General features: G+C 38.8%; 1 pseudogene; it reads left to right on the top strand.

Moving 5' to 3' along the window:
* The window catches only part of LOC102273009 (UDP-GalNAc:beta-1,3-N-acetylgalactosaminyltransferase 2 pseudogene), a 32,341-nt pseudogene extending 19,638 nt beyond the window's left edge, over positions 1 to 12,703 (top strand).
* Positions 12,704 to 13,797: the final 1,094 nt, after the last annotated feature.

Here is a 13,797-nt window from a genome sequence, read left to right as displayed (position 1 = left end):
TTGGAATAGAAAATAAATATACCCCCAAGCTAGTTCAAGTGCTTTTCAGACCTAGAGAACATGTATTTACTACCCATAAATTTCCCTGTTTTCATCACATGTATATGTGGATTTTTGCATATTAACATATCATGAAAATTTGGGGTTTGGATATTCAAAACATATATGTATAATATATGTATAGTATATACACACATATATACTATATACACACATATACACATATGTGTATATATGTATACTATACTTTTAGTGTATATAGATCCACCAAAGTGGATATAGTGCACAGTTGTTGATACACCTGGTGATGAAAGTAAAACCCAAAATACTGCAAATAACAGTCCTGGAATGTTAGGTTCATGAATCAAGGAAAACTGGACAAGATCAACATGAGACGGTAAGAATAAACGTCGACATCCTTGGAATCAGCAAACTAAAATGGATGGGAATGGGAAAATTTAATTTAGATGACTGTTATAATCTACTACTTGGGGCAAGAATCCCATAGAAGAAATGGAGTAGCCCTCATAATCAACAAGAGTCCAAAATACAGTACTTGGGTGCAGCCTCAAAAATGACAGCCCGATTTTGGTTCATTTCCGAGGAAAGCCATTCAACATCAGAGTAATCCTAGTCTATGCCCCTACCACTGATGCCGCAGAAGCTGAAGTCGATCAGTTCTGTGAAGGTCTAGAAGACCTCCTAGAACTAACACCTAAAAAAGATGTTTTGTTCATCATCAGGAATTGGAATGCAAAAGTAGAAAGTCAAAATATACCTGGAGTAACAGGCAAGTTTGGCCTTGGAGAACAAAATGAAGCAGGGCAAAGGCTGATTGAATTCTGCTGAGAGTGTGTATCAGTCATAGGAAATACTCTTTTCCAACAACACAAGAGACCGCTTTACTCATAGACATCACCAAATGGTAAATACCAAAATTAAATTGATTACATTCTTTGCAGCCGAAGATGGAGAATCTGTATACAGTCAGCAAAAACAAGACCTGGGGCTGACTGTGGCTCAGATCATCAGCTTCTTATTAGCACAATTCAGGCTTAAAGTTAAGAAAACCAGGAAAACCATTAGGCCAGCCAGCTATGACTTAAATCAAATCCCATATGAATTTGCAGTAGAAATAAAAAATAGATTCAAGGGACTAGATCTAGATAACAGTGTGCCTGAAGAACTATGGACAGAGGTCCATAATCTTGTACAGAAGGCAGGGAACAAAAACATCCCAAAGAAAAAAGAGAGAAGAGAGTAGAAAGGGAGAGAGGGAAAGGCATATCCAATTATATGCAGAGTTTCAAAGAATAGCTAGAAGGGACAAGAAGGCCTTCTTCAATGAATAGTGTTTAATAATAGAAGAAAACAACAAAGACTAGAGATCTCTTCAAGAAAACTGGAAACATCAAGAGAGTATTCTGCTGTAAGACGGGCACAATAAAGGATAAAAATGATAGAGACCTAGTAGATGCTGAAGAGATCAAAAAGAGACGGAAAGAATACATGGAAGTACTGTATTAAAAAGATCTTAATGAACCGGATTACTATGATACTGTGGTTAGTCACCCAGAGCCAGACATTCTGGAGTGCAAAGTCAAGTGGGCCTTGAGACACGCTGCTGTTAATAAAGCTAGTGGATGCAATGAAATTCCAACAGAACTATTCAAATCCCTGAAGGAGGATGCCATCAAGGTTTTGCATTCATTATGTCAGCTAATCTAGAAGACCCAGCAGTGGCCACAGGACTGAAAAAGTTCAATCCTAATCCCAATAACCAAGAAGGGTAGTACCAAAGAATGTGTTAACCATTGGATAGTTGCACTCATCTCCCATGCTAGTAAGGTCATACTTAAAATCTTGGATGGTAGGCTTCAGTATTATGAGAACCAAGGACTTCCAGATACCCAAGCTGGATTTAGAAAAGGAAGAGGAACTAGAGATCAAATTACCAACATTCCCTGGATTGTAGAGAACAAGGAAATTTCAGAAAAAAACATCTATCCCTGTTCCATTGACACACTAAAGCCTTTGACTCTGTACATCATGACAAACTTTAGAAAGCTCTTAGAGAGATGCAAATACCAGACCATTGTACCTGTCTCCTGAGAATCCTGTGCAGGTCAGGAAGCAACAGCTAGAACCCTGTACAGAACAACCGATTGGTTCAAGATCAAGAAAGGAGTATGACAGTGCTGTCTGCTATCATTGTGTAACCTTTAGGCTGAGCATATCAATGCCAGGCTGGATGAGTTACAAGCCAGAATCAAGATAGCCAAGAGAAATATCAACAGCCTCAGATATGCAAATTATACCACCCTAATGACAGAAAGTGAAGAGGAACTAAAGAGACTATTGATGAGGGTGAAGGAGAAGAGTAAAAGAGCTGGCTTCAGATAAAATATTAGAAAAACTAAGATCATGGCATCCAGCCCCATTCAGGTCAGTTCAGTTCAGTTGCTCAGTCATGTCCGACTCTTTGCGACCCCATGAATCGCAGCACGCCAGGCCTCTCTGTCCATCACCAACTCCCGGAATTGACCCAGACTCACATCCATAGAGTCAGTGATGCCCTCCAGCCATCTCATCCTCTGTTCTCCCCTTCTCCTCCTGACCCCAATCCCTCCCAGCATCAGAGTTTTTTCCAATGAGTCAACTCTTCGCATGAGGTGGCCAAAGTACTGGAGTTTCAGCTTTAGCATCATTCTTCCAAAGAAATCCCAGGACTGATCTCATTCAGAATGGACAGGGTGGATCTCCTTGCAGTCCAAGGGACTCTCAAGAGTCTTCTCTAACACCACAATTCAAAAGCATCAATTCTTCGGCGCTCAGCCTTCTTCACAGTCCAACTCTCACATCCATACATGACCACTGGAAAAACCATAGCCTTGACTAGACAGACCTTTAATTGGCAAAGTAACATCTCTGCTTTTGAATATGCTATCTAGGTTGGTCATAACTTTCCTTCCAAGGAGTAAGCGTCTGTTAATTTCACGGCAGCAGTCACCATCTACAGTGATTTTGCAGCCCCCCAAAATAAAGTCTGACACTGTTTCCACTGTTTCCCCATCTATTTGCCATGAAGTGATGGGACTAGATGCCATGATCTTAGTTTTCTGAATGTTGAGCTTTAAGCCAACTTTTTCACTCTCCACTTTCACTTTCATCAAGAGGCTTTTTAGTTCCTCTACACTTTCTGCCATAAGAGTGGTGTCATCTATATATCTGAGTTATTGATATTTCTCCTGGCAATCTTGATTTCAGCTTGTGTTTCTTCCAGTTCAGCGTTTCTCATGATGTACTCTGCATATAAGTTAAATAAGCAAGGTGACAAGATACAGCCTTGACGTACTCCTTTTCCTATTTGGAACCAGTCTCTTGTTCCATGTCCAGTTCTAACTGTTGCTTCCTGACCTGCGTGCAAGTTTCTCAAGAGGCAGGTCAGATGGTCTGGTATTCCCATCTCTTTCAGAATTTTCCACAGTTTATTGTGATCCACACAGTCAAAGGCTTTGTCATAGTCAATACATGTATACCTGTGATGGACTCATTTTGATATTTGGCAAAACTAATACGATTATGTAAAGTTTAAAAATAAAATAAAATTAAAAAAATAAATAAAATTAAAAAAAAAATAGCAGAAATAGATGTTTTTATGGAACTCTCTTGCTTTTTCCATGATCCAGAGGATGTTGGCAATTTGATCTCTGGTTCCTCTGCCTTTTCTAAAACCAGCGTGAACATCAGGAAGTTCATGGTTCACATATTGCTGAAGCCTGGCTTGGAGAATTTTGAGCATTACTTTGCTAGCGTGTGAGATGAGTGCAATTGTGCAGTAGTTTGAGCATTCTTTGGCATTGCCTTTCTTTGGGATTGGCATGAAAACTGACCTCTTCCAGTACTGTGGCCACTGCTGAGTTTTCCAAATTTGCTGGCATATTGAGTGCAGCACTTTCACAGCATCATCTTTCAGGACTTGAAATAGCTCCACTGGAATTCCATCACCTCCACTAGCTTTGTTCGTAGTGATGCTTTCTAAGGCCCACTTGACTTCACATTCCAGGATGTCAGGCTCCAGGTGAGTGATCACACCATCGTGATTATCTGGGTCGTGAAGATCTTTTGTGTACAGTTCTTCTGTGTATGCTTGCCACCTCATCTTAATATCATCTGCTTCTGTTAGGTCCATACCATTTCTGTCCTTTCTCAAGCCCATCTCTGCATGAAATGTTCCCTTGGTTTCTCTAATTTTCTTGAAGAGATCTCTAGTCTTTCCCATTCTGTTGTTTTCCTCTATTTCTTTGCATTGATTGCTGAGGAAGGCTTTCTTATCTCTTCTTGCTGTTCTTTGGAACTCTGCATTCCGATGCTTATATCTTTCCTTTTCTCTTTGCTTTTTGCTTCTCTTCTTTTCACAGCTATTTGTAGCCATTTTTCTTTTTTGCATTTCTTTTCCATGGGGATGGTCTCGATCCCTGTCTCCTGTACAATGTCACGAACCTCAGTCCATAGTTCATCAGGCACTCTATCTATCAGATCTAGGCCCTTAAATCTATTTCTCACTTCCACTGTATAATCATAAGGGATTTGATTTAGGTCATACCTGAATGGTCTAGTGGTTTTCCCTACTTTCTTCAATTTCAGTCTGAATTTGATAATAAGGAGTTCATGATCTGAGACACAGTCAGCTCCTCGTCTTTTTGTTGTTGTTGTTGTTGACTTTATAGAGCTTCTCCATCTTTGACTGCAAAGAACATAATCAATCTGATTTTGGTGTTGACCATCTGGTGATGTCCATGTGTAGAGTCTTCTCTTGTGTTGTTGGAAGAGGGTGTTTGCTATGACCAGTGCGTTCTCTTGACAAAACTCTATTAGTCTTTGCCTTGCTTCATTCCATATTCCAAGGCCAAATTTGCCTTTTACTCCAGGTGTTTCTTAACTTCCTACTTTTGCATTCCAGTCCCCTATAATGAAAAGGACATCTTTTTTGGGTGTTAGTTCTAAAAGGTCTTGTAGGTCTTCATAGAATCGTTCAACTTCAGCTTTTTCAGCATTACTGATTGGAGCATAGACTTGGATTACTGTGATATTGAATGATTTGCTTTGGAAACGAACAGAAATCATTCTGTCGTTTTTGAGATTTCATCCAAGTACTGCATTTTGGACTCTTTTGTTGACCATGATGGCTACTCCATTTCTTCTGAGGGATTCCTGCCTGCAGTAGTAGATATATTGGTCATCTGAGTTAAATTCACCCATTCCAGTCCATTTTAGTTTGCTGATTCCTAGAATGTCAACATTAACTCTTCCCATCTCTTGTTTGACCACTTCCAATTTGCCTTGATTCATGGACCTGACATTCCAGGTTCCTATGCAATATTGCTCTTTACAGCATCGGACCTTGCTTCTATCACCAGTCACATCCACAGCTGGGTATTCTTTTTGCTTTGGCTCCATCCCTTCATTCTTTCTGGAGTTATTTCTCCACTAATCTCCAGTAGCATATTGGACACCTACTGACCTGGGGAGTTCCTCTTTCAGTATCCTATCATTTTGCCTTTTCATACTGTTCATGGGGTTCTCAAGGCAAGAATACTGAAGTGGTTTGCCATTCCCTTCTCCAGTGGACCACATCCTGTCAGATCTCTCCACCATGACCCACCCGTCTTGGGTGGCCCCACAGGCATGGCTTTGTTTCATTGAGTTAGACAAGGCTGTGGTCCTAGTGTGATTAGATTGACTAGTTTTCTGTGAGTATGGTTTCAGTGTATCTGCCTTCTGATGCCCTCTTGCAACACCTACCATCTTACTTGGGTTTCTTTTACCTTGGGCGTGGGTTATCTCTTCACGGCTGCTCCAGCAAAGCACAGCTGCTGTTCCTTACCTTGGATGAGGGGTATCTCCTCACCACCGCCCTTCCTGACCTTCAAGGTGGGAAATTGCAGCCCCATTACTGCATGGCAAATAGAAGGGGAAAATGTGGAAATAGTGACAGATTTCCTTTCTTGAGCCCCAAAATAACTGTGGATGGTGACTGCAAACATGAAATCAGGAGACAGTTGCTTCTTGCCAGGAAAGTAATGACAAACCTAGACAGTATGTTGAAAAGCAGAGACATTACTCTGATGGCAAAGGTTCGTATAGTCAAGGCTATGGTCTTTCTAGTGGTTACGTTTGGTTGTGAGAGGTGGACCATACAGAAGGCAGAATGCCAAAGAATTGCTGTCTTCAAGGTGTGGCGCTGGAGAAGACTCCTGAAACTCCACTGGACAGCAAGATCAAACCAGTCAATCTTAAGGGAGATCAACCCTGAACGTTCACTGGAAGGACTGGTGCTGAAGCTGAAGTTCCAATATTTTGGTCATCTGATGCAAACAGACAACTCATAGGAAAAGTCCCTGATGCTGGGAAAGATTGAGAGCAGAAGGAGAAGAGGGTCTCAGAAGATGAGATGGCTGGATGGCATCACTGATGCAATGAACATGAACTTGGGCAAACTCCTGGAGATAGTGAAGGACAGGGAGGCCTGGGGCGCTGCAATCCATGGGGTTGCAAAGAGTCAGACACATTTGGGAGACTGAGCAACAACAACAATATCTATCTATCTATCTATCTATCTATCTATCTAGTTGATTTTCCACCCCTCACCACATACTCCAGCCTTGTGTTGAAACTGAGCTATAAACCTCCCTGATATTTATTGCCAGCATTTTGTTCTTGAAAGAGAAAAATATATAGCTTCTTGTTGAGAAATCTTACCATATTTGAGGAGAAATTAAGTAAGAACATTTATTTTTAGGTCTAGAATAAATCACAAACTCTGAATCCTGTTTATAATATAAGTTGGTTTGAAACATTTAACTTTTCTCATATAAGTGAAATGTTTCTTTGGGTAACCCAAAGCAAAATCTAATTTTATGGTCCAATTCACTTAATTCAAAACAGCAAATATTTTTAACTACCTACTTGTTGAACATATAGTATAGATTGTATAAAAATGTGTAAAAGAGTTCATTGTTTCTAATTTTCCAAATGAATGAAATTGCCCTTAAAAGAAATGCTACAATATTCACTACAGTTTACCACAAAACAAGTTTGGTGTGAAAAGCAAGTTTGTATCATGCCTGGCTTACTTTGTTCTGTAGACACATCTTTAGCTTCCTTCTTCAAAATAAACACTAAAGAGCCATAAATAATGACTGGAAGTTAACCCATGAGGTCAAAATTTTCTTGATATTCTTAGTAAATAGTATTTCTTCTTACTTATAATCCATGGCCATAGGTTTTTAAATTTTGTGTAGTATTTAGCCTAAATGATATTAACATCGTCACCATTGTGTATAGAATAAACATGCACAGCTTTTTTTTTTTTTTTATGTTTACTACCTATTTAGATTTTAATACCCGTGTGATCAACATTAAGAACTTGAGAAAGAGATTATGGAGGGAGTAAATATAATTACATTAATAAAACTCTTGAGAAAAGAAAAGCACTGGATAATGAACAAGTTGAGACAAGGGCTAAAAATAAATAACCATTATCTGACAAAATGGACAACTCAGTCATCAGGAAGGAACTATTACTGATGGAATACTTACAGGAACATCTAATCTTTTTCTCACCACAATTCTATGTAATTATAATCATATCACTGAATAAAAACTGGTGAGTCAAATGGTTGAGTTATTTTCCATACTTAACACAGATAACAAATTATTAAAGAAAGGAAAACAAACAAACAACTAACTTGGTTTTAAAGTCTATATTTTCTCCTCTCAATCATGCCACATTCTTCAAATATGAAAGTTAAGGAAACCACAAATATAAGAACGTTGTCACAAACTCACTCTGGTTAGAGTTTGTATGATTTGAGAGAGGCAAACAGTGTATGTGGGTCATGTCCTGTGATGCTCTAGTCATTGTAAGAGATGAATAATTACAACAATATGTTAAAATAAATTATGTTTAATTTCTTTTAAAACAATATGCTTAATTGAAATAATGTTCTTTTAAAAGAGACAGAATTCAACTGATGAAATTAATGAATGAAATAAAAGATGCCTTGATATTTCAAGTTTCAGTTTTAGAATAAAGCTCATATTATTATAAGAAAGAACTTTCAGTTAATTTATTGTTATTTACACTTGGTTTCTTCAGTATTCTCTTCTAGGTACAGATGAAGGAAAATGACAAAAGTGGGAAGAAAAGGATTGTTTAGGGAACTATTGGGAGTAAATATGTTTGTTCCTCATTTCCCTTGGTATCCTTCAAGAGTATGGCATATGCCAATTGACAGTGACTTCAGTATTAAAATGTTTATTTCTTCACCATTAAGTAGAATACTTAAGTAGAATACAATAAAAAGAGATAATCATCCTGATCCATGCAACAGCATCAATGCATCTCAAAAATGTTGTGCTAAACAAAAGAAATCAGAGGTAGTCAGGAGGCTATTTTTTGTCCTTATATAAACCAAAGACATTTGCTTCAAAGTTCATTTGTTAATTAAAAACTTTCATAGATATAATTTATTTTTGAGACTTAGATCATATGCAGTTTTATATAAATATTTATTGAGGTACTGTGCTTTGTGTTGGGAACCAGTTTGAATAATGGAAAGTTCCTTGATATCAAGGAGCTCATAGTTTATTTATAGAGATAGGTAAAGCTAGAAATTTCAATGGAATAAAAAAAGAAGACAGTTTAAGACCTTAATAAATGTTGTTATTTTTAAAGTTAAAGATACAATACAGTCTACCTCCATACCCACACATTCTGCATCTGTGGATGTGGATTTAACCAATCATGGACTAAAAATATTTGGGGAAAAACAGCATTCCAGAAAGTTCTAAAGAGATAATCTTGAATTTGCCTTGTACTGGCAATTATTTACATTTGTATTCTATTCACAGCTGTTTATATAGTGTTTCCGTTGTGTTATATGTTATAAATATCTGTAATAACTAATCAAGAGTTGGAGAAGCTCTACGCAGTCAGCAAAAAAAAGACCGGGAGCTAACTGTGGCTCAGATCATGAACTCCTTATTGCCAAATTCAGACTTAAATTTAAAAAAGTAGGGAAAACCACTAGACCATTCAGGTATGACCTAAATCAAATCCCTTACGATTATACAGTGGGAGTGAGAAATAGATTCAAGGGACTAGATCTGATAGAGTGCCTGAAGAACTATGGACGGAGGTTCATGATATTGCACAGGAGGCAGGGATCAAGACCATCCCCAAGAAAAAGAAATGTGAAAAGTCCAAATGGCCGTCTGAGACCTTACAAATAGTTGTGAAAAGAAGAGAAAGGAAAAGCAAAGGAGAAAAGGAAAGATATATCCATTTGAATGCAGAGTTCCAAAGAATAGCAAGGAGACTTAAGAAAGTTTTCTTCAGTGATCAGTGCAAAGAAATAGAGGAAAACAATAGGATGGGAAAGACTAGGGATCTCTTCAAGAAAATTAGAGATACCAAGGGAACATTTCATGTAAAGATGGGCACTATAAAGGACAGAAATGGTGTGGATCTAACAGAAACAGAAGATTTTAAGAAGAGGTGGCAAGAATACATAGAAGAACTATACAACAAAGATCTTCATGACCCAGATAATCACAATGGTGTGAAAACTCACCTAGAGCCAGACATCCTGGAATGCTAAGTCAAGTGGGCCTTTGGAAACATTACTATGAATAAAGCTAGTGGAGGTGATGAAACTCCAGTTGAGCTATTTCAAATCTTAAAAGATGATGCTGTGAAAGTGCTGCACTCAATATACCAGCAAATGTGGAAAACTCAGCAGTGTCCACAGGACTGGAAAAAGTCAGTTTTCATTCCAATCCCAAAGAAAGACAGTGTCAAAGAATGCTCAAACTACTGCACAATTGTACTCATCTCACCTGCTAGTAAAGTGATGCTCAAAGTGATGCTCTCCAAGTCAAGCTTCAACAGTACGTGAACTGTGAAATTCCAGATGTTCAAGCTGAATTTAGAAAAGTCAGAGGAATCAGAGATCAAATTGCCAACATCTGTTGGATCATCAAAAAGCAAGATTGTTCCAGAAAAAAAAAAAATTTATTTCTGCTTTATTGACTATGCCAAAGCCTTTGACTGTGTGGATCACAATAAACTGTGGAAAATTCTGAAAGAGATGGGTATACCAGACCACATGACTTGCCTCCTGAGAAATCTGTATGCAGGTCAGGAAGTAACAGTTAGAACTGGACATGGAACAATAGACTGGTTCCAAATCTGGAAAGGAGTACGTCAAGACTGTATATTGTCACCCTACTTATTTAACTTATATGCAGAGTACATCATGATAAATGCCAGGCTGGATGAAGCACAAGCTGGAATCAAGATTGCCAGAAGAAATATCAATAACCTCAGATATGCAGATAACACCACCCTTATTGCAGAAAGTGTGGAAGAACTAAAAAGCCTCTTGATGAAAGTGAAAGAGGAGAGTGAAAAAGTTAGCTTAAGACTCAACATTCAGAAAACTGTGATCGTGGCATCTGGTCCCATTACTTCATGGAAAATAGATGGGGAAACAGTGGAAACAGTGTCAGACTTTATTTTTGGGGCTCCAAAATCACTGCAGATGCTGACTGTAGCCATGAAATTAAAAGACGCTTACTCCTTTGAAGAAAAGTCATGATTAAACTAAACAGCATATTAAAAATCAAAGAGTTTATTTTGCCAACAAAAGTCCATCTAGTGAAAGCTATGGATTTTCCAGTAGTCATGTGTAGATGTGAGAGTTGTACTATAAAGAAAGCTGAGTGAGCAAAAGAATTGATGCTTTTGAACTGTGGTCTTGGAAAATTCTTGAGAGTCCCTTGGACTGCAAGGAGTTCCAACCAGTCCATCCTAAAGGAAATCAATCCTGAATATTCATTGGAAAGACTGATGCCAAAGCTGAAACTTCAATACGTTGGCCACCTGATGTGAAGAGCTGACTCATTTGAAAAGACCCTGATGCTGGGAAAGGTTGAAGGCGGGAGGAGAAGGGGACTCAGAGGATGAGATGGTAGGATGGCTACACCAACTCAGTCGACATGAGTTTGAGTCAACTCCAGGAGCTGGTGATGGAAAGCGAGGTCTGGCATGCTGCAGTCCATGAGGTCTCAAAGAGTCAGACATGACTGAGTGACTGAACTGAACTCTAGTAATCTAGAGATAGTTTCAAGTATGTTCATGGGTTTTATGTAAATACCACACCATGTTTTATAAAGGACTTGAGTACCTATAGATTTTGGTATTTACAGGGGTCCTAGAACCTATCCCCTCTGGATATAAAGAGACTTACTGTGTTTCACTGAAGAAGAATATCTAATATAGACATAAGTGAAGGATTGTAAGTGCTTCTGAGTACAAATGAGAAAGCTAAACATCATGATTTTGAAGGTTGTTTATCAAAATAACTGGTGGTGCATATAAAAATGTTGAATGAACTTAATTTCCAATAATAAACTATATAGAAGAAAAGTATTATCATCTTAACAATTTTAGACAAAAATAACTTTTTTTTTACAATCTGTTCACTAGTAAATGATGAGATCAGTTTTCAGAATTCATGTAGAAAACGTAATACTGCTACAGGAGATACTCTGCTTTTGAATCACTTCTTAGAGTAGTTTATGTAATGATATAATTGTGTCACCACTGTGTGCATTTACATTTGACCCTGCTTATGCCAACTATCTCAGGGACTGCTTTCCATTTTGTACAACCACTATGAACAGCAGAAAATGTCAGAGTGAATCAGTGGGTACCCTTTTTTTTTTTTTTTTATAAGAAAACAATTAAGTAACTGATGTGGAAGACCCATCAAATTTACTATAGTTCCATACTTGGCCTGTTCCACACTGTAAGTCTTCTTTGGCATTTAGACACTTTTTTTTTTTTTTTTACATTTGATTCTTACTAAGCAAGTATTGTTACTTGCTACTCAACATCATGAATCCAGTTCTGAATCAGGAGATTAAAGCATTCAGTCTTTTGGAAGACACTTCATCAGGGCTCTCTGAGGACCGAGTTGTCAGCGTGAGCTTCCGGGTTCTCTATCCAATCGTTATTATGAGTCTTGGGGTGTTTTATGATGCCGGTGATGTGGGTTTCCAGAGGAACATCACTGTCAAGCTTTATCACGCAGAACAGGAGGAGGCCCTCTTCAATGCTCGCTTCAGTCCTCTGAGCTGTGGTGTGCAGGTGAACAAGCTGTGGTACAAGCCTGTGGAGCAATTCATCTTACTTGAGAGCTTTGAAGGTACAATCCTGTGGGAGAGCCAAGACCTCCAAGGCCTGGTGTCAAGGAATCTCCACAAAGTGACAGTTAATGATGGAGGAGGAGTTCTCAGAGTCGTTACAACTGGGGAGGGTGCCTTGCCTCATGAATTCATGGAAGGTGTGGAGGGAGTTGCAGGTGGTTTTATTTATACTATTCAGGAAGGTGATGCTCTTTTAAAAACCCTTAATTCTCGCCCTCAAAGACTTCTCAATCATATACATAATCTCCAAGAGGAGGATGACTTACTAAAGGAAGAAAGCAGCCTCTATGATGACATTGTGTTTGTGGATGTTGTTGACACTTACTGAAATGTTCCTGCAAAATTATTGAACTTCTATAGATGGGGCTCCATCAGTGACCTCAGTGTCCTTTATCAAGGAAGTTTATGCAGTCCATGGGGTTACTAAGAGTTGGGCACGACTGAGCGACTTCACTTTCACTTTTCACTTTCATGCATTGGAAAAAGAAATGGCAACCCACTCCAGTATTCTTGCCTGGAGAATCCCAGGGATGGAGGAGCCTAGGGGACTGCCATCTATGGGGTCGCACAGAGTTGGACACGATTGAAGCGACTTAGCAGCAGCAAGCAAGTATTGTAAAATCCGAACTGTAAACATACATTATGTGTGTTGTGTGCTAAGTCACTTCAGTCATGTCCTACTCTTTGTGACCCCATGGACTGTAGCCTTCCCAGCTCCTTTCCTTGGGATTCTCCAGGAAAGAATACTGGAGTGGGTTACCATGCCCTCCTCCAAGATACCTTCCTGACTTAGGAATCAAACCCATGTCTCTTTTGTCTCCTGGATTGACAGGAGTGTTCTGTACCACTAGTGCCACTTGGGGAAGCCCTGACATACATTATAGGCACACCAAAATAAGATGAAATATTCCTTTCCTTTATTTCAGATACTACTAAGAAAGGATGATCTTAATAATTTTTAACTGTGTTTTCCCAAACCTATCTGTCCCCAAACCTATCTAATCCCATGTTCTAAATGTCAGCAAATCCTGTTGGCTTCATCCTCAAAATCTATTACAAATATGACTGCAGCTCACCATCTACACCTCTGCTATGCTTATTCAAGCCCTCATTACCTCTCATCTGGACTGTTGTAATGAGGCTTTTACTGAGTTTCTCATTTTCTGTCTTTCCCTCCTACAGTCTGTTCTCCACAGAGTAGACACTGTGGTTCTTTCAAATTGTAAATCAAAGACTTATTCCTCTGCTTAAAATTATCTAATAGCTTTTCATCTCTTCCAGAAAATAATTCAGAGGTCCTAAGTGACCTCTGACCTTTGCTACCTCACTGGTTATTCGTAACCACTGTCCCATTTAGTTCCTTCTGACAGCTCTGTGGCACTCTGACCTTTTGCTCCATGACCTTGCCAAGATAATGCTATCCAGGCCCTTCCTGTGCCTGCTATGTCTCTTCATGGGAAGCTTTCCAACTGGTATCCAGACAGTGCACTACCTACCCATACTCAAATCTTTGCTCTAATT

This window comes from Bos mutus, chromosome 9 (genome assembly GCF_027580195.1).
Source record: "Bos mutus isolate GX-2022 chromosome 9, NWIPB_WYAK_1.1, whole genome shotgun sequence".
NCBI classification, from domain to species: domain Eukaryota; kingdom Metazoa; phylum Chordata; class Mammalia; order Artiodactyla; family Bovidae; genus Bos; species Bos mutus.
Note: the sequence above shows the minus strand (reverse complement) of the source record. Positions and strands in the feature narration are given on the sequence as shown.